The 25746-nt window shown below is 40.3% G+C and overlaps 1 long non-coding RNA gene across 1 annotated transcript; it reads right to left on the bottom strand.

Moving 5' to 3' along the window:
* Nucleotides 1-8160: 8160 nt before the first annotated feature.
* On the bottom strand, nucleotides 8161-25192 carry LOC118559067. The gene is made up of 3 exons (XR_004928624.1): nucleotides 25141-25192; nucleotides 8604-8752; nucleotides 8161-8522 (listed from the first exon to the last, which is right to left on the bottom strand). It is a non-coding gene; the product is annotated as an uncharacterized LOC118559067 (long non-coding RNA).
* Nucleotides 25193-25746: the final 554 nt, after the last annotated feature.

Genomic DNA, 25746 nt, shown 5'->3' with positions numbered 1-25746 from the left:
CTCCAGAAAATACAGAGCGTCTGCTTTATTAGCTTTGTATTCCACTCCATGTTCAAAGGCTCTGATGAAGTTTCCTTACTGGAGGGGATCCCCATCAAATACTGGAATCTCACGAGTGGGTAAAGACAGTAAAAGTTGCTGTTGTACAAGGGTTGTGATTTCATTTAGTTTATGCATTACGGTACATAAATCTTTTTGTATTTGCACAGGAAGTAGATGTGATTGAACCATTGAGGCAGGCTGCTCATCTTTTTCTGACATATTAGATAAGATAAGATAAGATAAGATAAGATAAGATAGTCTTTATTCAGCCTCGAGGCACCACCCCGAGGCTGAGGCTCAGGTTGTAGATGTAGCTGAGGACCTCACAGAGCTCATCTGCACAGGTCCTCAGCAGCCTGGGGGGGATGCCGTCCGGTCCTGAGGCTTTCCTTTGTTTCAGCCTCATCAGCTGACCTCTCACCTGCATTGGTGTGATTGTGAGGGGGGAGGAAGGTAGGGCTGAAGGTGTGGATGGGTCAGTCGTTGATAGGAGTGGCGGTGGGGGGGATGGTAGGTCTCTGGAGGGCTGGTGGTTGGAGACGTGTGGAGAGTTGACGGCAGGGAGGGGGCCAGTGTGGGGGGAGTCAAACCGAGTGAAGAATGTGTTCAACTCATCTGCAGACTTGGTGTCACCGTCTGCAGCCCTGCTGGTCCTCTGCCCGAAGCCGGAGATGTTCTTCAGACCTCTCCACACATCCCTGACGTTATTCTGTGCCAGCTGCTCCTCCATCTTCTTCCCATAATCCTTCTTTGCTGCCCTGATCTTCCACTGGAGCTCCCGCTGGACTCTACGCTGCTCCTCTCTGTCCCCTGAGTAGAAAGCCCTCTTCTTCTGGTTCAGGAGGACTTTCAGCTCAGGGGTCAACCAGCGGGGGTTGTTTGGAAAGCATCGTAGCCGTCGTGATGGCACGATGCTCTCCACACAGAAGTTCATGTAGTCAGTGATGCATTCAGTCAGGCTGTTGATGTCACCTCCATGAGAGCTTTGGAACATGCTCCAGTCTGCGGTTCTGAAACAGTCCCTCAGCTTCTCACTGGCTTCGTCTGACCAAACTTTCACTGACTTCTTCTGTGCCTTTTGTCTCCTCACCAGTGGAATGTAATGGGGGGGGCAGGTAGACGAGGTTGTGGTCTGAGCGTCCCAGAGGGGGGAGGGGGGCGGAGGTGTAAGCGTCCTTAAGGTTAGCATAAAAAAAATCAGTTTGTGTTTTTACCAATACTGTTTTCTAACGGTGTGCATCTCCCATTGCTCCTCAGTGCATCTGTTCACCTTCCATGAATCTTTATGTTGTACTGGGAGATAACTTTGTGACACTGAACTTTGAGTCCAAGGCTTAAAGGGTTTTGCTTCAGCCTTGAGTTCTGTTTCTTGTTCTTGTCTCATTTGCAGATACAAATTAACATCAAGCTCCAATTGCTCTTTTTTCCTTCTCAGCTCTGCTTCTTCTTTCTCCAGAGCATGTAGTTCCTTTAACATTGCAGCTCGAGCTAGAAGTGCAGCCCTTTCTGCCTCTGCTTTAATACTAGCACATACTGTTGATTGACCACTTGAGTTTCTCGTGAATGTCTTACCTCACTAGAATCAGTGGCCTTTTCTTCAGCCAACTCTTCAGATGTACTTTCCATATGTCCTCCTTTACTTTCGTTCCACAATAAATCTAACGGTCACCCTTTAATAAGGTTCAGTCCTAGGATCTGATTGAAACAGTTTTTTTTTTTTACATTGCAACCAATGCATTGGAATTACGCCCGCAAAGTAGGCCTACATACCGTTATATTTTTTTATTATATTATAGCCATAAAGTTGGTAGCACTACTATTCATGCCTTGATGCTTGCGATCAGGCCAGCTGACAGCTTTGCAAGGGCCCGGGACAAGAGGGGAGAGGGAGCAGCAAAGTGCCGTGACACAGACTGCTGCTGCAGTTAGCGCGCGTGCCGACTGGCACTCTGAGACATTTTAATGGTCAGTCAGAGTGTCAGTTTGAGCTGCAGTGTCAGAAAGGTCAGATTAGAGAGCTCAAACTGTAACTTTCTTAGATTTTTTTTTTAGTGATGAATCTTGACACTGTGTGCACCACAATGTACATACGGGGTTAGTGGCTGCTGGCTCCTCAGTATTGCCTGTGCACCTGTGCACTTCCCTGCCATGTTTGTGCCACCATCATAGATCTGTCTATGTAAACCAGACATTGGCAGATTAAGCTTCAACAAAACATCAGATGCCACCTTTGCAATGGCCGGACCTGTTGTCAGAAACTCTGTATAGCCCAACAAACTCCTCATGTGGAACAAGGTCATGGTCCACATAACCCAGACAGATACTCTTGTTCAGCACCAGTAACATTCTGAGTACCATCAATAGTAACTGGAAACTCCAAAACGGGAAGAGTTTCAATTTCTTCTGTGATGCTTCGACTTATAATACTGGCCATGATGTTTAGAATTTCATTCTACAATTTGGGGCTTGTGTACATTGTTTTACGCTGTTAACCACTTCAGCAAAATGGGATCATTCTCTTCTGCCCTAAGTTTCAAGAGCTGATACAGATATAGACCACTTTTGTCACTTTGGGCTCTTACAGCTTGTCCTTGTCTTACCACATGCTGCGCAGAGCTAACAATTTTCCTTAAGCAATGCCTTGCTACCTCCTGCTGTTTACCCCATGGGCTGGAAGAGTGGGCACTGATAGGATATGACTGATGAGCACTCACACTTACATGGTTGGCCTGACTTTTGGTGTCCCGTTAATTTGTCAACGGACTTTTCCCAGTTTCTGAAGCTTGAAATAATAAGTAATATGAGCTCTTTGTCCAAAAGAGGCCTGGTGTGAAAATCCTTTGCTGCTGTAAAAACACAAGACTCTCCTCCCTGTTGGATTGTAGTAGGAAATCATGGAATGTCAGTTCTTTTTGCAGTAGTTTGTGTTATACACTGAGGATGTGGTTGGTATGGCTTTGTCCAATGAATAAGATCTGAACTAAAGTATGGTGTATCCCTTCCCTGCCTTTGGTGCTGGCAGTAAGGTCATCATGGCCTGCTCCATCCTCCTCCCCTGTGTTGGATCTATGCATAAGGAAACATTTGTGACTCCATGTCCAATCAGGCTCTGCGACTGCCTTTCTATTCTGTGCACACACTCAAGCAGTCTTAGCTCCTCCCACACAGTATAAAGACAGGGTGTGGGCTTCAAACTATGCTCTTCTTTCGGCACTGCTTTATGAGAGCACATTGTGACTGGGTTTTGAGACACTTACTGGCAAGTTCTCTCCCCTCCACTCTCCATGCCAATTTGATCCAAATATTGTTTATTTTGCATAATTTGCTGGTGCTGGTTGACAATTAATCACATGCTGGAATGAAAGTGAAGCTTTATGATGGCCTGTTCAATCGAAAAGTGCTGGTCGAAATTTATTTGATTCCCTTGCTTTCTCATACTCATTTGATTTTGTATTTTGTCTTTGATGATTAGTTAGTAAATATGTGTTTCTAGTTAAGGGGTTTGTGACTGAAATAGTTTTGATGTTTCAGGCTGATTTGGTTAATAGACTCTGTGTCTTCTCAACAGCATCGTTACTTTTCAAATATTGGAGCATGAGAACGTAGACATTTTGATATTTCTTTTAAAAAATTATGCCAAAGGAGTGCTGGTTTGATTTTTGGTTCTAACCAATGTTCCATCGAAGCTGCATGTGGAGTCAACGCACACAGCAAATGGGTGCTGCGTAGTAAATAAAATCCAAGCTGAACTGTTAACAACACAACAATAAACAAGTCATTTTGTATCATTCTGGTGAGACGGTGTTCCACGGTCTCACTCTGTGTGTGCCAGGTGCTGATAGGAGCGCACCACTGATTGATGGGTAGGGCAGACGTTTTTATAGTTGGGCAGGTTGTGGTGTGCGTCTTTATTCTGAGCCCTGTTTCAGAAAAAATGGCCGATCTACCCTGAGTAGAAAGCAGTTACTCTGAGTAGTTCTACCTCACGCTGTCATACTTGGATTTTCGGTTTCAGAACAGGTGATATCCATCAGGTAACTAAACACAGCGACCATTCAACCCTGAGTTGAACACGAGCACGAGTGTGAAAACTGTCCTCTTCAATGAAACGCAGACAACGTGATTCACCATGGCAGTGGCAGGAAATAAGCCTGGAAGTGTGCATTTCCCGCAAGTGGAATTAGAAATCTTTAATGAAGGCATATGGAGAATTGGCATAAATGAAAGTCATTTGACAGAGAGTTAAACCTGCTATCTCACACATTCAAAACAAGAGGGGGGAGTGGGGGCACATTGACTACGAAAGACATTGAAAGGACATTGAATTGAAAGCCTTTATTGTCATTGTACACAGTATTTGCTGTTATGTCATTGTACACAGTACAATGACATAACAGCAAATCCTGATGAAGTATGAAAATACAGTTTAATCAGGTAAGTTAAGTTTTCTTATGTTTAATGGTACTCAACTAAAACATTAATTGCCTATATTCAACATTTGCAATTAATGATGGGATGGTGATGTCAGGGTGCAATCCTGCCTGCTGCACCCTGAACCTTTCCAGCACCTTCCATCCTCCACCCAGCTCTATCTCCACTCCACTAATCATCCACACCTGTTCAGCCTTCAATCAGCCCAGACTGTTTCCACCTGCCAGCCTCTCTATAAAAGCCTCCCTCAGTCAGTTCCTCACCGCCGGTCCATCTTCAGTCATCTGATGCCCTCAGTCAGAGATTCTCCCACGGCTGGCTGAGCATCAATTCTCCTTAGTCTGGCAACCAGAGATTTTCCCTACGTGTGGTTACCAGAGCTTCTGGCGCCTGTCTGCACCTCCAAGGGTTCTCTCTGCTGCGTTCCTGGTCCTTCTGCAGCCATCTGTGTTCCAAGAACTCTCTCTGCTGAGCTTCTGATTCTCGGCGCTGCACCCGCAGCTCTCCAGCTCTCTCCAGTCCTCCGGCTCCTGCATTCACCTTCCTCCTGCTCCATTCTGGTATAGACTCTGGTTCTCCTCCCTCCACAATCCATCCGTCCTTCAATAAACACTCTTAAACTAAGCTCCGTGTGTGTGGCATGAGTTCGGGTTCATCAGGACAAATCATGACAGGTGAGAGTTATTGAAATAACTGATCTGTTCATCTTTTTGGCAACATTGTCCACCCATCCTTCTAAAAATGAATTGCCACAGATTTTCTTGTAGATGTATATATACTTACTAATCATATAGGCTATACGTATATTATATACGTATAGCCTATTATTCTATATTTCTATTCATATAATATATGAATAGAAATTAAAATGTATAAATGGAAAATTAGAGCTGGAAGTCTCAAAATTTGATACAGAAAAAAAATATTGCTTTCACTCTATGTAGTTCTTTTATTAATCTTGTAGGTCTCGTAACATTCCTGACAGTGCAACATACAGCTGCCTCAAAGATTTTCTGCATTTCCTACTTTATTAAAAAGCTGCTGTTGGCATAAAAATGACTCAGGGTCAAGGCTTTTGAGCTTTCCTAAATGGACAATCCAAGGTATGCAGGAATTTACCCCAGAAATTACTCTGAATATTCACTAACCCAGCTTTCTGAAACGGGGCCGTGCTGCATGTCAGCTGTTTATGGGGCTGTGTGGGATCTGCTTATCTCAGGCCTTAAGTGCAGTTTTTCAACCAATTTGTACTTTGGCGCTTCATAAATTTGGTTGGTTTTTGAGCGCTACACCTGCTGTTTGTTTCTGGAGCGCTGTTGCTTCTCTGGCGTTATCAGCTGCAGTTGAAGTCCATTGCAGTGCGCGGCTTCTGCTGGTTTCTGACATGCCTTCTTGTTCTACCTCCATTTTTGATAAGCAGCTCTGTTTATACGTTTCTATCTGAGCGAATGCCTGAGGACTACAGCAATATTCTTGTACAGCGCTTTATCAAGTTTGACGACCCCAAAGCGCTTTACACTGGTCAGTTGTTCAGCCATTCATGCACACATTCACACCCTGGCAATGGTGAGCTATGTTAGTAGCTACAGATGCCCTGGAGCAGACTGACAGAAGCAAGGCTGCTCTGTACCACATGCTTGTGCTAAATGTCACTGCAGAAAATGTAAATAATTTGATGGAAATAAAAGTTTACTGAAAGATGTACATGTCTCTGTTTTTCCTTAGCAGGACCCCTACTCTGAAATAAAACAGAGTAGTACAGCTCTAAAAAAAATCCAAGATTCTTGTCTTTTTCATGTAATTGGGCTAAATCAGTTTTAGCCCAATTACATTTTAGCCCAATAGTTTCTAAACTAAGTCATCTAAAAGAGATGATTGCTGTAATTTGAGTCTTTTAGTAAACCATGTAACCATGATCATAAAAGGCTTTATGATAAACAAGTGTGAAAGAAGTCAAAATGATTAGTTAAGTTTCATGAATGTCTTTTAATTGTTTTGTAATTTCAGCTCTCTTACCGAACAATTACAGTTAGAACAACAAGGATAGAAATACAGATGTTTCTAACAAAGGAAACAATTTGGTCATATGAACAATTTATTTAAAGAAAAGGATAAAAAAATGACATCGGGAACCTAAAATCGTTAAATCTCTTCACATCACTCACCTGTCTAGGATAAATGTTTATATTTCTTGAACTTAAATTCTGAAGTTCGCTGTACACTAAAAACACACCTGTGCTACAGCTCTGTCTGACTTATTAAACAAATTAAACATTTTTAAATGTTTTAACACAGAGCAAAAAAAAAGCAACTAGAGAAATGTCTAAACTAGCAAGTGAAGACCGTTGCCTTTAATGACAACAAACATTTGCAACAAACAACAGCTGTGCAGTTTGAGTAAATATTTATAGCAGACTAATTTTCCCTCCTGTATGAATTCCCATGTGTGTTTATAATCTTTGTCCACATAGATCACAGCAGAAATTATTCTCTCCTTAGTGGATTCTCATGTGTGTGTTTAAATTGGATTTATGGCTAAATCTATGTCCACATAGATCACAGCAGAAAGGCTTTTCTTCTGTGTGGATTCTCATGTGTGTGTTTAAATTGGATTTATGGCTAAATCTATGTCCACATAGTTCACAGCAGAAAGGCTTCTCTCCTGTGTGGATTCTCATGTGTGTGTTTAAATGTGATTTTTGGCTAAATCTATGTCCACATAGTTCACAGCAGAAAGGCTTATCTCCTGTGTGGATTCTCATGTGTGTGTTTAAATGTGATTTTTGGCTAAATCTATGTCCACATAGATCACAGCAGAAAGGCTTCTCTCCTGTGTGGATTCTCATGTGTTTGTTTAAAGCTGATTTTCGGCTAAATCTTTGTCCACATAGTTCACAGCAGAAAGATTTCTCTCCTGTGTGGATTCTCATGTGTGTGTTTAAATTGTATTTTTGGCTAAATCTTTGTCCACATAGATCACAGCAGAAAGGCTTCTCTTCTGTGTGGATTCTCATGTGTGTGTTTAAAGTAGATTTTTGGCTAAATCTATGTCCACATAGTTCACAGCAGAAAGATTTCTCTCCTGTGTGGATTCTCATGTGTGTGTTTAAAGTTGATTTATGGCTAAATCTTTGTCCACATAGATCACAGCAGAAAGATTTCTCTCCTGTGTGGATTCTCATGTGTGTGTTTAAAGTAGATTTTTGGCTAAATCTATGTCCACATAGTTCACAGCAGAAAGATTTCTCTCCTGTGTGGATTCTCATGTGTGTGTTTAAAGTTGATTTATGGCTAAATCTTTGTCCACATAGATCACAGCAGAAAGATTTCTCTCCTGTGTGGATTCTCATGTGTGTGTTTAAAGTAGATTTTTCCCTAAATCTTTGTCCACATAGTTCACAGCAGAAAGATTTCTCTCCTGTGTGGATTCTCATGTGTGTGTTTAAATGTGATTTTCGGCTAAATCTTTGTCCACATAGTTCACAGCAGAAAGATTTCTCTCCTGTGTGGATTCTCATGTGTGTGTTTAAAGTTGATTTATGGCTAAATCTTTGTCCACATAGTTCACAGCAGAAAGGCTTCTCTTCTGTGTGGATTCTCATGTGTGTGTTTAAATGTGATTTTTGGCTAAATCTATGTCCACATAGTTCACAGCAGAAAGATTTCTCTCCTGTGTGGATTCTCATGTGTGTGTTTAAATAAGATTTTTGGCTAAATCTATGTCCACATAGTTCACAGCAGAAAGGCTTCTCTCCTGTGTGGATTCTCATGTGTTTGTTTAAAGCTGATTTTCCAATCAGTATTTTATCACAGTCTTCACAGCTATGCTTCAGTCCTGTCTGGACTTTTCTTCTTGTGTCCACATTTTTGTTTACCATAGAACATTTCTTATATCCAGAGTGTTTCAGGTCAGAGAGAGAGTGCTCTACATCACTGTCCTCTTCAGTCTCTAAAGAAATGGAAGCATGTCCATGATCTGGTATCCTGATGTATTCTTCTCTATCATTCTCTTCTGGAAGCTCTTTGCCTTTAATTTGGTCTGGATAAAGCTGTGAAAGCAGCGGAGACTGTTCATCACCCAGACTCTTTATGGGAGGAGCAGTGACTGGAAATTTGATGGCATTAGTCACCTCCTTCCCATTGAGCTGCTCTCCTGGCAGACTGATGTAGACTCCCTTCTTCTCCTCCTTTATGTGGGGGTGCGTTGGGTCATGCGGGTCAGCAGGAGGTCTGTGGTCTAAAGAAGCTTCTTCTTTAACAATCAGCTTCTGCTTAACATCTGCAGGAAACATTGAAACACATTATGCACATCAGAAAGTATTTTAATTTCAGCCTAAACAGAGGCTTATTTTGATAAAGATATATTTAGGTAATTTTATTAGACTTAATTATTTGATTTAACTACTTTTTACTATTTTTTAGTTTGCATTATTATTTATGTCGTTTTTGTTTACAGTTTCTTGCAAACATATTCACCCCCTAGCATTGTTCATGTTCTGTTTCCTCACAACCTGCAAAGTAAAACGGATCATTGGATGATTGAGATTGCACCATTTCATTTACAGTAACTGTAAAACAGTAAAACTCCATTAAACAACAGAAAACTTCCGCATTACAACTCCCCCCACCAAAAAAGTCAGTTCTTTGTATGGCTTCCTTTTTTAACCTTAAGTGCTGATGAAAAAATGTTTCATTAGGGAGATAAAAGGGAGAGAACCATAAAACGTCTTCAGTCTGCTTCATCACTTGCAAAGAGAGATGTAAAAAGAACAGCACAACTGTTAGGATATCAACAAGGTCAAGTGGAACGAGCTGTTTATCCCAGAACTGCATGGCACACTTAGATGGCACTGACCCAAAAGATTGGCACATATCTATCAGATACCACCCTGGAGGTGACACAGCTTCCCTGCTGATGTCACAGTTTGGATGTGTACCGCCCTTGTATGGGTGTGTCCCGAGATCCCTTTATAATGTTTGTGTAATGAGCACTCGAGGCCTTCCTGCCGATCAGGGGCCCATCAGCGCTGGTGTGACTGTAACTATTTCTCTGTCTTTACTTAGATAAAATATAACTAAAAGCATCCTTGTCTGTTTTATGCGTCCTACATTCAGGGTAAAAAGTAAGTGGGAGTCGCCTGACTGGGTAAAACGAACTGGGTCCACCGAGGGTGCTTCACCGTAGTCACGGCACGGTGAAACAGTAACAAATTGGTGTTTCCGCCCGGACCCAAAGGACGACGTACCAACTTCCGTTTTTTCGGTCAGGACGCCATTCCGGAAGAAAAACACAACGTGCGGCCGCACAAAAAAGGTAAGGAGATTTCATTCATCTCCTAGTGTCTTTTTCTTCCTGGAGGGCCGACTTTTGTATTTCTAAAGGCAGAGAAAGGTTTGAGGATAATTGTTTGCAAACGTGTCGATAAGAATTTGGGATTTGCGTGCGGTCACAGAGGTGAGAGTCCGGGAATCCTTGGCCAGGGTTCCGAAAATACTGTGCACCTTGAGAATTTAGGGTTTAAAAGGTCCCCTTGTTAGGCACAGAGGAAAATACGTGTTCCTCTGTGCGTAGCATAAAAGCGGCCATTCTGACAGACACGCCTGTACGCGTGGCTTCTTAAACATCGTGTAGCCTAGAAAATGTGGGTTTAGAGCTCCCTTATTTTCCGCGAGGACGAACATAAAAATCTTCGTCTTTGCGGTAATATAAAAGCAGCCTTTTTCGAAAAACGAGCGCGTATGAGACTGAGAACACGCGTGGCTTCTAAAACATCGTGTAGCCTAGAAATTGTGGGTTTAGAGCTCCCTTATTTTCCGCGAGGACGAATATAAAAATCTTCGTTTTTGCGGTAATATAAAAGCAGCCTTTTTCGAAAAACGAGCGCGTATGAGATTGAGACCGGAGGTACCTACAGAGTTAACAAAAGATTGGCCAGAGAGAGTGTGAGTGTGTATGTGTGTGTGTGTGTGTGTGTGTGAGACACGTTATTGTCATTGAGCCGTTGAAGTGAAGTGAAGGGTAAGGGCCTTCTCATCCTGAGTACACTGGCTCATTGAAACTGCCGTGTAAAAACACAATAATAAGGCATATAGGAACATAATAAGTTTTGGTGTCTGAGAGATAAAAAATAAGCTCTCATTGGACCGGGGTCAGGACGCTGTCCCAGCAGGTTGGCCAAGACGTGCGAGTGCTGGAATGGCTGAGAATCAGGCAGAAAATGAGCTCCAGGGGGGTTCTTTAGGAACACTGCTGGAGACAGGAAAAAGGAGCATAATGGCAAACTTCCCACACAAAGATGCTGAAAACCATTTAAAACAATTTGAGGAGTGGTGTGAAAAAATGAGGAGAGACGGGGTTTTTGGTGATACAGAAGGGTCACCACCAGAGGCCAAAATGTGCACTTACTATTTACAGATGTTAAAAAATAGATTAGCCCTAGCACAAGTAGAAACGGGTGATGCAGGTGAGTTTGCTCGAGAAAAATACCAAAAAGAGGAAATCAAAATAGCAGGCTTGATAAAACTAACTGAACTGTATTTCAGCATGTGCTTCTCAGGCCTCGACAAACAACAAGAGAGTGAAAATCTGCAGGGGGTAAGGGAATCATCTTCTTTCAAACAAGAAGGTAAGTACACAACTATGCAAAACAATCTGCATGGTGATAAGGGAGAACTGTTATCCAAGGCCAGGAGTGTGGTGACTTCATCAGACCCTTCGGTGCAGGTGCCTGGTATGGTGTTATGTGGGGGACAGATAAGCTGTGACGTAAGACCCAGATGTAACCTGCATTCTAGCGAAACTGATCTTTCTTTACCTGCAACAAAACAAAGTGTGCAACTGCCATTGTTTCAGACTCACAGTGCAACAGGACAGGTGAATGCAGCTGTTTACAGCCCTCTTTCATGTGCTGACAACGTTCATCTGAGGCACATGTTCCCTGATCCCAGAAAAGGGGCGCACCTTTGGATCAAAGCATTCGTGGAGACTTTAAGCGGGTATGTATTGGCTATTGGTGATGTGAGGACTGGCTTATCAGCATACCTGGAACCACAAGAGGTACATGCGGTTGAAGTCTCTGCTGGAACGGACGTACTAGGAACAGCTGCCCCTCTGGCCCCGGTGGCACAGCAACTTTGGAGCACACTGAGGGCGTTTTATCCGGTAAGTACGGATTCTGCCCTTTTAAATGACACTACACGTTGTGCAGGGGAGTCGGCTTCAGCATATGTGAACAGAATGTTGAAAATTTGGGAAAACCACACAGGCTCTTGCCCGTTATCAGTCACGCTGCAGCAACTCTTTAAACAAGCAATGTTAAAGGGCCAGGTACAGGATGTTAAGCAGAACATGTATAGAATGGTTGCGAGTTATGATATGCCTTTAGATCAATGGATGGCAGCTTTGGTTCATCAGCTGGATATAGATGATAAAAACATGGAGCAACTTAGCAGTGATATACAGAACTTAAAACAACAACTCGTAGCTGAACAGCTACAACAGCTGAGAGACAATCAAAGTAAAAGGAGGAGGAGGAAGAAGAATGTTGCAAAAGCTCAGATGGTTATGGCCCCGACACCTGTGTTTGGTTCAGACCAGTTTGTGGGATCCCTCCCTCCAGAAGTACCATTTCAGATGTATCAGAGTCCTCCATGGGGACAAATTCCCAGCAGAGATACACAGCAGTACAGAAATCATAGAAAGGGACCAACCAAAGGTTATGATGTGCCCTTGTGCTGGACGTGTGGTTACCCAGGGCATTTTGAAAGAAGCTGCCCTAACCGTCGTTAGGATCTGACCAGCCCTTCCTCCCTGTCAGAAGTAAAGGCCTGCGTGTGTTTGTTTGTCTGAATGTCGTCAGTTTCTATGTATCTGTATGTATGTAACTGTATGTAACTGTACGTATGTATGTGTCGTTTGTAACTAAACGTTCTTCTGTGTGAATTAATTAATTCGGTTAAAAATTATTGTTCATGGTTTCAGGATGATCATTTGTTTTGGGAGAACTGCAGCTCCGTAATTCAAATGACATTTTGAGCATGGACTAGGTTAACAAAAAGGTAAAAGTAAGAGAGATTTAAATAACAAAGTTTTTTTTTTTTTAACATTAAATATCTGGGCAAATTAAATTGTTACACTGAGATATGCTAACGTGTCTTAAACAGAAAATATCCCAGGGCTGTAAGAAATACTTGGGACTGGGGATAAAAGTTTTTGTTGTTTGGAGCTTAAATATGCAGTACAGCAACCAGAGGCGGTAGGGCTGTATTCAGTTATGCTATTAGATTGTGCTTGGCTTGTGTTTGTCAATGAATTCATGACAGCTGAAATAATAACAGAGAAAAAGCTTTTATATTGTAATTTTAGAACATTAATAAAATGGCAAACAGCATATGGGGAGCATATGGGAGAATGTTTGGGAGAAAAGGATTTTACAGCTGCCTAAAAAGAAGAATTTAAGAGCACTAAGATATACATGATTTTTGATTTAAATAGATGAGACAAACTGCTTTAAACAGACTGTATGGGACTAAATATGGTTGCTTTTCTAAGGGTTCTGTATTAATTTATTTTATTTCTTTTTACTGGGGATTTGAATGCAGCTAATGAGAAATTTTGAGAAGTATCACAAGGCCACATTAAGCATGTCATCGGTTACAAAAGCATCTGATGTTATTAGTTATGCTGAGCTGAGGCAAGCCTCAGAGGGTCAGTTTAACCTGAAGCAGGACAAAAGATATGATAAACAAATCTGACCATGATGTAAACATCTGAATGTTATGGCAAGGCTGGGTCTGTGTGTTCTAGCCTGGGGGCACGAAAACTATGTCAGAGGGAAAAAATAAAATAAAGCCAGCTTTTGAAGGGATTCTACTTCTAATCCCTTTGTTTTTGGGTAGCCTTCTCAATATGCTTACGAGAAAACACTTATTTACAGAAAAACACTAGAAGCTCAAAAAAACTAAAAGAGAAAATCATTGATTAAAGTTTCACCCTTGACCAATTTAGATTGAAAAGTTATATATGAATAAAAGTATTACTAACAGCAAATACACATGGTCAAAGGACCAGAAGGATATCAAAAAGTACGTCAAAAACCTATGTCATATTGTAATAGACATAATTGTGCTCCTTGGAAGACAATTTTGTTTGTTTTTGTTTGTTAATTTCTTTTGTTTTTTGTTTTCTTTCTGTTGGAGGGGTTCTGAACGGAGTTCAGGGGAAAGGTGAGGAATAGATCTAATTTCCCAGGATCAGCAGAACAACATCACGTTAAAGTGACACTAAGGGGACCAGGGTTTTAACTACATGCAATTAACACTCTTGTTTTTCTCTGAGTTATTGCTTTCAGAATAAAGGAGACGCCACCTTTCTGCCAACGGGGGGCTCTGAGGAGACAGTGCGGTAAGGAGTTATAATCAGATTTGGACACTAAATTATACTTAGTTTTGACTGAGGAGATCTTCCGGCAGGAAAGGTGGTGTCTTAAAATTGTTTGTTGCTTTCTGCTATTAACAGCTCTATCTTTCTGCTTCTTTTTCTTTGCAAAGAAACCTGGTCAATATGATAGGGATGTGCTAACATAGAGATTTAGTCTCATTTTAGACATTCTCAGATGCGAGAGAATACAGAAACAGTGCCGCAGTGCCATGGGGGCTGATCCTTGGGACAAGGAGAAAAAGGTGATGTACTTGACTCCTGCCTAATCCAGTTTTTAATAAAAAAAAAAAAAAAAAAAAAAAAAATCAGTAATTTTTGCAGAAGCTGCATAGAGGTTTAATGGGGAATGTGATGCTACAAAGTTAAGAGAAATGTTTTTTATTAATGAACTTATACAAAGAGGTTGAACTGTCTGTAAAATATTTTGCTTGGATAAATTTTTAAGGGATCAAGATCTGGGGTAAAGGTGAAAAACTTCAAGAATAATTTTGTTTCAGAGGGAACGATGTGGTTGATTTTGTTTTGAGACAGTTTTCTTGTAATTTTTGTTTTGATTTTTTCTTTTCAACTTATTTACACTACACTACGGATGAAGATAGACAATTCTTGTATTGGAAAATTTGATTTTGGACAAAATCCATATTGGCAAAATGCTGGCAGAATTCCTTGTGGTTTCAGACACAACGGTTGGAGAAAGAAGATTCATGGACAATGCTCGTCCTGGAACGATGTTGTGATACTGAACTGAGACATGAGGACTGAAAATGGACAACTAATTGCGGGGGAAAAGACAGACGCATCGGATAACCTTCAGTGGACCGCAACACGAAACAAAGATGAGTTGGCAGACACCCCTTCTGCATTTCACATCAGATTTTCCTGCACATAATTAAAACACAAAACACACATTAGAAACATACACATTGGCGGATGCGATTAGGAAAAAACTTTCAGATTAAAAGCAATCAAGATTATTATTAAACCCCTAGGATGTTAATTGTTTTAAGTGAGAGCTGTTATTAGCGAGCGATAAGAGGGTCAAACGCATTCGGACAAGTGGTACTGGTCTGGAAACAAAGCTGGTAGAGATTTTGGGCCGCTGATAAGAAGGATTTTCTTTTACTTTTCTAACAAAGTTTTTATTTAAATCATTTAAACACACATAGATATGTTTTGGAATTTTATTAACCCCACAAGGGGTTTTGAAGTAGATTCAAAGAGGCACCTTTAAGATACAATAAGCTTCATAAAATACATCATGCATGAGAAGAAATAGGGGGAACCACTAAAAGACATCCATTTTGCACCAAAATATTAAGTTACGGGATGAGAGCATAGAGCAGCTTAAGTAATTATGCTAAACCTAAAAGGTTTGACAACTTATATTGGGGATTACAGTAAGGGAATTACATAGAGGGGCCGTCTAAACGTAAAAGGAAAGTGGATAAGAACAATGTATGCTATTACATCAATGGGCGATAATTAGGATCATGAAAAAACTAGTGGGCGAAAAAGTTAAAGTAGGCATTACAGCAACAGTTAATAGCATAAACGAATGAACGAACGAGTGAGCAAGCTAATTTTTCAATATGAGCAGAATGAACTCTAAACCTTTTAACCTTGTTCAAGCGAAGGGGAAATTGTGAGCACAACATTTACTGGGTATCCTAAAGTAAGCAGAGGCACAACTAAGAAATTAATTATTAGGATGTAAAGCAACACAAAGGTTAAGGACTTGAATGGGTAAAACTGCAAGTTTAGAATAATGCCTTATTCTAGTAAATACCTTGGGTAAATTAGGATTAAAGCACCAGTGTAAATAGTTTGGAATTGTACGCAGTTACCTAAAAGGTGTGAGGAGACTTAAAAACTATCTGTTTAAACACAAAATAGCACAATAGTTGTTCTTTAACTAAATGTTAAAACATCCAGAAGAAAAGAACACATAAACATAGTTTAGCCATCTATTAACCTAGTGGTCTTTTAGACCAGGATAATCTAACGATCGTCCTATTGTACATGCAGAAAAGTAATGAGGTCAATTAGATTAGTTGGACATTTGGTATCTGGTCAGGACAGCAGAAGCACTCCTGGACACAAGATGAGGATAACAGCTCCAACATGATATCAATGCATGAAGGTTGGCTCTGAGGAACATCAGAGCTGCAATGGCATCAGACAGTGACACTACTGCTGTGATAAAGAAAATCTTGAAAAGAACTATGCATGACTGCTTTGCTTCACAGGTGATGGAATTCAACTACAAGGTTTCACGAACATGACATGGAGAGGTTGGCGTTCAGGAAACGTACCTAGAACACACTTTTGGACTCTTTGGGGTAAATGGGCTCTAAAGGGGGACACTTAACAGGAGATGAACTGAAAGCCTGGGCTTACGACGAGAGACATTTCAGACAGGGGGTGTGGACACCCAGGAATTGCTGCTGTGGTTTGAAAATGTCAGAAATTTGTCGCAGGTGGTGGAGTGTTTCGATGACCCAGGCGCTTGGAACAAAGGAGACGACGTCGTGTTCCCACAGGGATTACCTATAACCTAACACTGACAGTGAACATTTTTGTTTTTGGGTTTGCTGGGGTTGCCAAAAGGAGCATCGGAGATGACTTTCGCTATCCTGACCAGGTTCACACTTAAAATGCAAAAAACAAAATTATAGAGGCCAAAACAAATACGGACATAGAGAAGTGTTTATACAAAGAATTCCACTATTCGTCATTTTAAGGTGCAGATACTAAGGCTAAACAAAGAATTAGAAGAAGGGCAAAACTTAAAGCTGATCATTTACCAACGGGTGGTCAATATTTAAGAGGGTTTAAAGGAACTGCACAATTTCTTCAATAATCACAACAGACAGTGATTGATGAAACAAAAAAGCAAATTCTAAAATGGGAATTTTTAATCTGCTGGGACAAGACGGTGTAAACATAAAATACGGATTTATAGATCACTGGGTGATATAAGTTAACAAAACACAGATCCTAAATTTGGACAAACTGTAGAAAAAGCAACAGTAGTAATAATGGATAAATGTATGATAATGTAAGAAAATCACTCGGAGTAATGTCTGCTTATAGTTTTTCAAGGATAAACTAAACACATGAGAACAAGAATTAGATACTTGTTAAAGGGTTGATTTACTTGGGGATAAAATTATGCTTGGAAGTATTATCTATTAAACTAATGTTGAATGACTGAAAAAGGTTTAAAGACCTAGAGCAGTATGGAGCTTCTTACATGGTCAGGGGGCGATGTGTTTAATAAGCAACAATGAGTTACTGCTCACAGCATACTACAGTTTAAAGGTTTGTTTCAAACAAGATTCAAACAGGGGGACATAAGATAAAAACCAAGGTCGCTTACAAAAGCTGTCTGTTAAAACAGGCAGAAGTGATTAAAAGAAAAATCAAGAATTAATGGGGTTAGAACTGCTCTTCGCTCTAGGTGGAGGGCGCATTCAATTACAAGTCTTTTGGGTTGATGCACGTCAAGCTGAAAGTGATTCACAGAACTACTTCCTGTCTCCGCCCTGGGCTACACCCACTTCCTGAATAGCAACCAATCACAACTCCGTGTGGGCGAGGGGCATGCACACACTTCCTTTCTCTTAGCTGAGCTTTTCAAAATAAGACAAGAAGTACATAGGGCTGCTTCTTATTAATATCACAACATTATTCTGCAAATATATATAGTGGAACTTTCTTTTACAAACTTAAGGGTTTTTCTGTTGGACTTTTTAGAAAAATATGAAGTATTTTGCAGCTGGTTCAGTAAGAAGTTTCTGAAAGGTTTTAATACAATTCCTTGTGTGCTAGATAAATTGAGATGAACCGTGTCACAGTAGCCATGAAACATATGATGATAAATTTCTATTGCAGAGATCTTTTCAACTGTTGGACAATTGTAAGGTGAGACACACATGGGAAAGAATTATAGAGAAATGCTGCTGTAGATAACGTTGAACTTTCAGATTTCTCTTTTATATAAGAGTAATGCAAGATCTAATGATTACAGTAAAGGAGGTAAAGCTAAGAGCATAATAATTGTGAACGGAAATATCTGGATGTGAAAGTGTTTGAAGAAGGTAAATGTAAAAAGGATTGGGAGTCTTGATAAGAACACTAATTACACCTTGTTTCTGTTATCCAACAGTAAACAAGGCTTGGTGTCTGCCAACCATCTCAACAGAGCATTTTCCTGGGGATAAAATGCTTCTTGCCTGAAAAAGGACAGGACACTCATTACCATCCAACTAAATCGTTTTTGTCCATGCGGAGGAACCAAGAAGAGGACTGGGGATGAAGAAGCCAGTGAACTCTGATTCCTTATTCTTCAACGGGAGGAGTTGCCTGAAGAGACCCTAAGCGCGATTAGATTATTTTCTGCCTTGTGCCTGAATGGCCTGAAGGCTTCATTAACTTTGCGTTATTGACGTACAGACTCTTTTTATATCACAAACCTGATTTTTACTTTCTCTTCTCCACTGACTTCCATCACCATGTTTGATTTTATGTGTTATGATGTTTATACTGTGATGTTGCATTATGATGATCGCTATGGCTTTATGACTAAGAATGGAAACTCTCTGTTACAGACACACACACCAAGACCTGCAGTTCTTGCTAACTTTTTGCTTTGTTATATAGAGAACCAGGATCTGATGGCTATCACAGATCCATAAGTTACTCGGTAAGGCTAATTTCTAGATTCAATACAGGGTGTCTTCTCGCTCAGATTGGCCCAGAGTGGGAGTGCCCTTGACTGGGGCTCCATCACTTTTTTGCCATTTCCTAGAGATGGTTTTTTGTGATGAAGACTCAGCCTGCCCTCTGATGCCCCCTACTGGTACTCTTGGATTTGTGAGGACTGAAGGTGTTGGATGATTGTCCATAGGAATGGAGAGGGGAGAACCAAGTAGGAGGTTTCTTGGGGTGGGGGTAGAGTAGACGAATCTGGCCTTGATTAAGGTACACCTTTAGCTTATATAGTCTAAAGTAAACTTAAAATAATGTGCGCATAGGAACCTAAAACAGGCCTAGCTTGAATAGTTGAACCCTAAATTGTAGATAAAATGCTTGGACTGTGGGCTTGAGTAAAAAAGGCTGAATTATGAAGTATTCATGCTGATTGATGCTAAGATGTTTCCATTGTGGTTTGTCCGGCCCTTTTCTTGGAACTGTTTTCGTTGTGATGTGCCTTTGGGGCACACCAACAGGGGGGGCTAACGGACAACTGGACTGTTTTTACAAAGTGCTTTTCAGTCACACCAGCAGAGATTGTGTGACCCCAGAGACTGAACCGCACTATCGACTGCCATGGAGATCACAGATGGATGGACTCTGGAAGCCGGAAGCTGACGTGCGTGGATTGCTTGGACTGGACGGAATGACCGACTGTTCTGGGAGAGGGACAGACTGAGAGTTGTCGTTCCACTGGTTGATCATCTTTGGTGATGTGCCATAATGACACATCATCAGGGGGTCTGTTAGGATATCAACAAGGTCAAGTGGAACGAGCTGTTTATCCCAGAACTGCATGGCACACTTAGATGGCACTGACCCAAAAGATTGGCACATATCTATCAGATACCACCCTGGAGGTGACACAGCTTCCCTGCTGATGTCACAGTTTGGATGTGTACCGCCCTTGTATGGGTGTGTCCCGAGATCCCTTTATAATGTTTGTGTAATGAGCACTCGAGGCCTTCCTGCCGATCAGGGGCCCATCAGCGCTGGTGTGACTGTAACTATTTCTCTGTCTTTACTTAGATAAAATATAACTAAAAGCATCCTTGTCTGTTTTATGCGTCCTACATTCAGGGTAAAAAGTAAGTGGGAGTCGCCTGACTGGGTAAAACGAACTGGGTCCACCGAGGGTGCTTCACCGTAGTCACGGCACGGTGAAACAGTAACAACGGACGCAGTATTACACATACAATAAAGTAACACCTTGATAACATCACTGAAGTATATGTAGTATTATTTAATACAACATACATAATGTGGCAGCTGCAGATAAAAATAGAGGTTTTCTGTATGTACAGACAAAAGGTCAGAGCACTTTTGACCAGACTCTCAGACGACGACAACTTCTACCTGGAGCCCTCGAGGAGAAAGGGGGCTGGGTGTTGACGCTGCCATCTTTAAAGGGCTGGAAATGCCGGGTCGTGACGAAGGAAAAACAACATAGCTCTCTGTTTCGTTTGGCCTGAGAGCAGTGCTCACCAGAGCAGCCTGTGGCCCTTTATTAGCAGATTGCGCCCACCTGTGTAAATCTCCGCCCACAACAGGAAGTCAACAAGAACATCAACAATAATATTCAACACCCCCACTTGTTCTTATGTTGACATAATACATTTACATTTCAGTGCTTCACATTTACATACCAAAAACAAATTTGTCCATTCTCATTTTAGTTACAGGCTTTGTTAAAATATCAGCCACCATTTCTGTTGTTGGACAGTAAGAGAGAGTTATTTTTCCATCACTTAGTGCTGACCGAATGAAGTGATATCGAATGTCAATGTGTGTTTACATCTTTGGCGATGGACCGGACTTTTAGAAAGAGTAATTGCTCCTTGATTGTCCTCATAAACAGTCACAGGTGCATATTAACATCCAAAGTCCATTCCATTCATTAGATTTACAAGATAAATACTTTCCTGTGCAGCAGCAGCCAAAGCAATGTATTCAGCTTCACATGTAGATAAAAAAAACTGTGGACTGCTTTTTAGACTTCCAGGAAATAATAGGTCCAGTTTCAGATAGGCTAAAACAGTAACCCGTCATACTTTGTCTGTCCTCCTGGGGTCCGTTCTTCGTACGTCGCTAACTCAGTTAGCTGGATTTCATTGTTGACGATTTGGCATGATCTTGGATCGTTTGGTTCTTTGAAACTCATCCCGGACTTGCTGTCATAGCAACATGTGCGCAAAGTTGAACCTGCTGCCGAGCAGGTTTATTTAATGTAAACAGGATTAGATCGCAGCGGAGGAGATAGGGAAGTCTGTGTCTAGCCAGCGCACTTGGACCACCTAGTGGCAGAGGAAGGGACAGAATTGTGGAACACCATTTTTTTTTAATGTTCAATAAAAGACGAAACAAATAATGCTTCGTTCCTGTCGTTTTATTTAAACAATTATTTACAAAGAAAAGTCAGCAAGTCATCTTTTGCCTGCAGTAAGAGATAGTTATGATAGTTATGTGTAAAATGGTGTATTAGAATTTACTCTGAAGGTCCTTTTGAAGCAACTCGATCTCTAATGCCGTTTTTCTCTTTTTCACGTTGTGGAGTTCAATTTTGCCTCTTAATTTGTATTTTTTTTTTCAGGTCAAAATACTTTTTCTTTTGTTGAAGATACCGTTAATATACGGAACAGATGGCACCTTGAGTCATTTTGTGAAAAAAAAAAGAAAACAGAAAAAGGGTTAAACATGTAAAAGTAAAAAGAACCCGATTTTTTTCATCCTTCTTATCGGTGGCTGTTAAAAACAGACAAACACATAATTTAACAGTGGCTTTTAAAAAAGAGGAAGAAGTTGCTTTTTAAAATACAGTATAATAATTAAAGGCTATCATTTTGTAGAATATTCTTGTACTTCACTTTTTTCCCCATGTTCTAGTGGCTCCCATGGAGGCTCTGACATAAAAGAACAAAGTACTTATGAAATTATTAAAATGCAAAAATACATACTGTAGAAAGTGATAGAAACATCTATCATGGATAATATTTACAATTTAATTTGTCTGCTGCTGTTTGCCACCCTCTCTCCTGGTTTTAGCAGACTTTGAGGTGTTACCTGTCCTTTTAATTGACTCAAATTCGGCATAACCTTCGATTAAAAGCTCGTGTTCTGCTGGGAGAAAAACTGTGGGCGTTCTTTGGCCATGCTGAACAGCCAATAGCAGCGTTGCTGATCATTGTTTCTACTATCGATACATTTCCCCTTTTAAACAAACGCATGAACGCACAGTTGTCTCAGATAACTCAATCCAGTGATACTAATCGTAAACAACAGGTGTGTTGGAAGAACCCAATTAGCAGGATCATGATTAGCCAGATGAAATCATCTTGGATGTCTCATTTGATCTTGGATGTTTTAAGCAACGTACGAAGAACGGACCCCTGGTCTCCTGCCCAGTCTGCATCACAGTATGCCACAAGTTTAAGGGTTATGTAATTTTTCTTGAAGCATAATTCTTGATTTAGTGTACATTTCAGATACCTCAATACATGCTTTGCTGCAACCCAATGTTGTTCTTTTGGTTCAGACAAATATTGTGACAACTTACTGACAATAAAACTCAAGTCTGGCCTAGTGCTCATCATTACATAGATCAAACTCCCCACTACTTCACAATACTTTTTATGATCAGCTGATTGACCTTCACTGTCAAACTTCATTTTATTTTCACATGGGGTTGACCTTGGCTTGCAGTTAGTCATGTCAAACCTCTCCAAGAGTTTCATGATGTACCTTTTCTGGTTCATTTTTACTTGACCGTGGTTCTGTGTAAAATAAATTCCTAGAAAATGGTTAAGTTTTCCAAAATCTTTAATTTTAAACTTAGCAGCCAACATTTTCTTCACACACTTGAGTATTTGATCATTACTAGCTGCAATAAGAAGATCATCAAACCAAATAATCAAGATCACTGTCTCATGTTCATTTGCTTTACTGTAAACACAATAGCCAGCAGGGTTCTGCACAAAGTCATTTTCAGTAAGGAAATCATGTAACATTTTATTCCAATTTCGTCCTGACTGTTTCAGACCATAGAGCGACTTATTGAGCTTACAGACTAATTTTTCTCCTGTCTCTGTTACCACCTCAAATCCTTCAGGTTGTTCTAAAAATATCTCGGAATCGATAGGAGCGTGTAAATATGCCGTTTTCACATCCATTTGGTGCAATTCCAAATCATATTGAGCAGCAAGCTGCATTAGAACACACACAGATGTCATATCAGCAGTCGGGGAAAAAGTCTCAATATAATCAATACCAGCAACCTGATTATAGCCTTTTGCTACATACCTCGCCTTATAAAGAGTCTCAACAGGATTTTCTTTAATAGTAAATACCCATCTGCCCCCCACTGCTTGCTTACCCTCAGGTAATGAAGTTAGGCTGTAAGTATTATTCTCCATCAAAGAATCCATTTCATCCTTCATAGCTTTAGCCCATAGTTCTGACTGTGGAGAGCTCATAGCTTCTCCCTTTATATTGAATGTGACAGTAGAGTTAAGGTACAGGTGTGAAGAAGATGATGTAATGATGCAAGCTGCTGTCTTTTGAATTAGCTGCAGTTTATGGAGGGTTTTGAAATTGTAAAGTGGAAAGGTGAGTGGACTGTGGACCAGTTTGGCAAAAGTGTGAAGAAAGAACTTGCTTGATGCTGCAAATATGAAAGTTAACCAGGTGATGTTATGGATGTGGAAAGTGAAGGAGATTATGCAGAGGGCTGTCCTTGATGGTGCAAAGGCTCTGAAGCTGGAAGGTGGGAGAGATACAGGAATTGTCAATGGAACTGTCAGATTTGGTTAAAGTGGACTTGTTACAATAAGCAAATGAGGTTATTAAGGTGGCATGACGTCCACGGCCCGGGAATATATGGGCTGACTAGAAAATGTTTTCAGTCAAATTGATTGTTTTTGCTTTAACCCCTGAATGATGGATTTTTCAAAATTGATATTAATACATGTCTTGTGTCCTTCACATTTGTAAATTACTTTTGTTGTTTGTATTTAAAGAGTATTATTACATTTTCTGCTCAAAGCGGTTAAAGTAAATTAATACCCACTCCTGAGTCCCGACAGTAGATGGCGCAAGTTTAAAAACAAAAGTCTAACCTACTGGATCTAGCTAGCTACCTGAAAGAGCACCTGCTAGCTAACCATTATTAATAAAACTTTGATTCATTAATACAACTTTTGAAATTATCCCCCCCCCTCTGGTTTTTTTGCTAATCGCACACTGTATATACACACAATATATATATATATATATATATATATATATATATATATATATATATATATATATATATATATATATATAGTGTGTGTGTATGTGTTATGAATATAAGGATCAATTTGTTAAATCTAAACATTGTGGTCTTCATTATTTTATAAAAACCGTGTCACATGTGAACCTTTAGGAGCAGACTTTTTGGGTGAGTATTAAAGAGGTAAAATTAATAATATGAGGGGAAAAAAAGTCCTAGGTCAAACAAGTACAAATAAACAAACAAACACAAAAGTGATAATGTTATGATAAAAACATCATATTATGAGAATTAAGGGGAAACATTTCCAGAATAATCACAGTTTGCAGAATTATTTCACTCCTGGAGTAATAGGGCCAGGTTAGATTATTTTAAATATTTTTATTCTTTAGGAGAATAAATTCAGGAGAATGAAGCTAAAGGGATACGAAAATAAACTTGTAATATTACAAACAAAATACTACGAATACAAAGCATATTCAGAGATTAAAGTCCCTTTGGTACTGTTTAAGTGACTGAGTAACCGCAGATTTGCCACATTTAGGATGGCGGACGCTCTGACGTATCGCAGCATAGGCAGAACCCGCCCAATGACGCGTCTACTCTTATATTATGTCTATGGTTTTCTCCCAGACGGGAACTTTACTGACCGTCTTATGTTGATCTCAAACATCGAATTTAAAATAAACAAAAACGCTAATCCTGGCGGGGGGTCGAGTAAAGCCTGGTGGCCGGCCAGGCTTGTAACATGGTGAGGGAACCATGCTTGTGTTAGGTGGGCACATGCTTAAAGTTTAGCACTCAGAGCCAAGGAAGATGCTAGTCTCTCTCTGCGCAGAGAGAGAGAGAGCAAAGTATAATGCAAAGCTGCCGGTGATTCCACCCTGGATAACAAAGCAGGATATAAATATAATGTAAATATAGTTTTTAATCGTCTGTTTTTTTTCTGAAAAAGGTTGCATTAAGATAATTACCAGATTATCACACAGCTTAAATCACTTATTCACCTTGTACAATGAGTGAGACTCTGATTACTATCCTTTTGGTAAAATCAGATGTTTGTGGATTCAGGCATAGCATAAAAATGTACATTGTTTCATAAAGTAATCTTAACTTATGTTGCATCTCAATAGTTGCCAATAAATCCAGTGAGTTTTGGCCTTTATCTGCAACACAGGACACACAAACAAACTAAACAAGTCCTTACTGTTGATAGGAGCTGCAGTTAATGGAAAGCTAGCATCAGTCTCCTCCTTCATAAAGAACTGCTCTCCTTCCTGACAGGCCTGTTCCTCCTGTTCCTCCTTTATTTGGAGGGGCTCTGACTCCTGCTGCTCCACCTCAGGACTCTGTTCTTCAGGAGCCTCTTCTTTAACATCTGATGCCAACGCTGAAACACATTACATGCACTATGAACAACTAGTTTTTCACAATGTAACAAAGATGGGAAAGATTCAATTTGGAGAAAAAGAATTTGATCAGCGGTGTAGAGAAAACTGAACCTCAGGAACAGTTTAAACCTAAAGATGATCACTGGTATCTTTAGTGTCATTCTGTTGTGGAAATGTAATGTGATTATTCTGTTTAAAACATTTAATATGCGTTTTCATGACTTAACAGGATCTAAGGCAAACACCTCTATGCACTCATTAGGCTACATGCTCTTAACATGCAGCCACCCTAATGGGAACGTTGTGACCAACACAGGGATTTACAGCTGGGATCTTGTGACAGCCCAGGATTTCTGTGGAATGATATTAGATTGAATTAATGGAATATGGATGCAAGTAGAGTGGGTTATTGTGGAATAATT

This window comes from Fundulus heteroclitus, unplaced genomic scaffold, assembly GCF_011125445.2.
Source record: "Fundulus heteroclitus isolate FHET01 unplaced genomic scaffold, MU-UCD_Fhet_4.1 scaffold_213, whole genome shotgun sequence".
NCBI classification, from domain to species: domain Eukaryota; kingdom Metazoa; phylum Chordata; class Actinopteri; order Cyprinodontiformes; family Fundulidae; genus Fundulus; species Fundulus heteroclitus.
The sequence above is the reverse complement of the archived record's forward strand: the minus strand, read 5'-3'. Positions and strand labels throughout refer to the sequence as shown.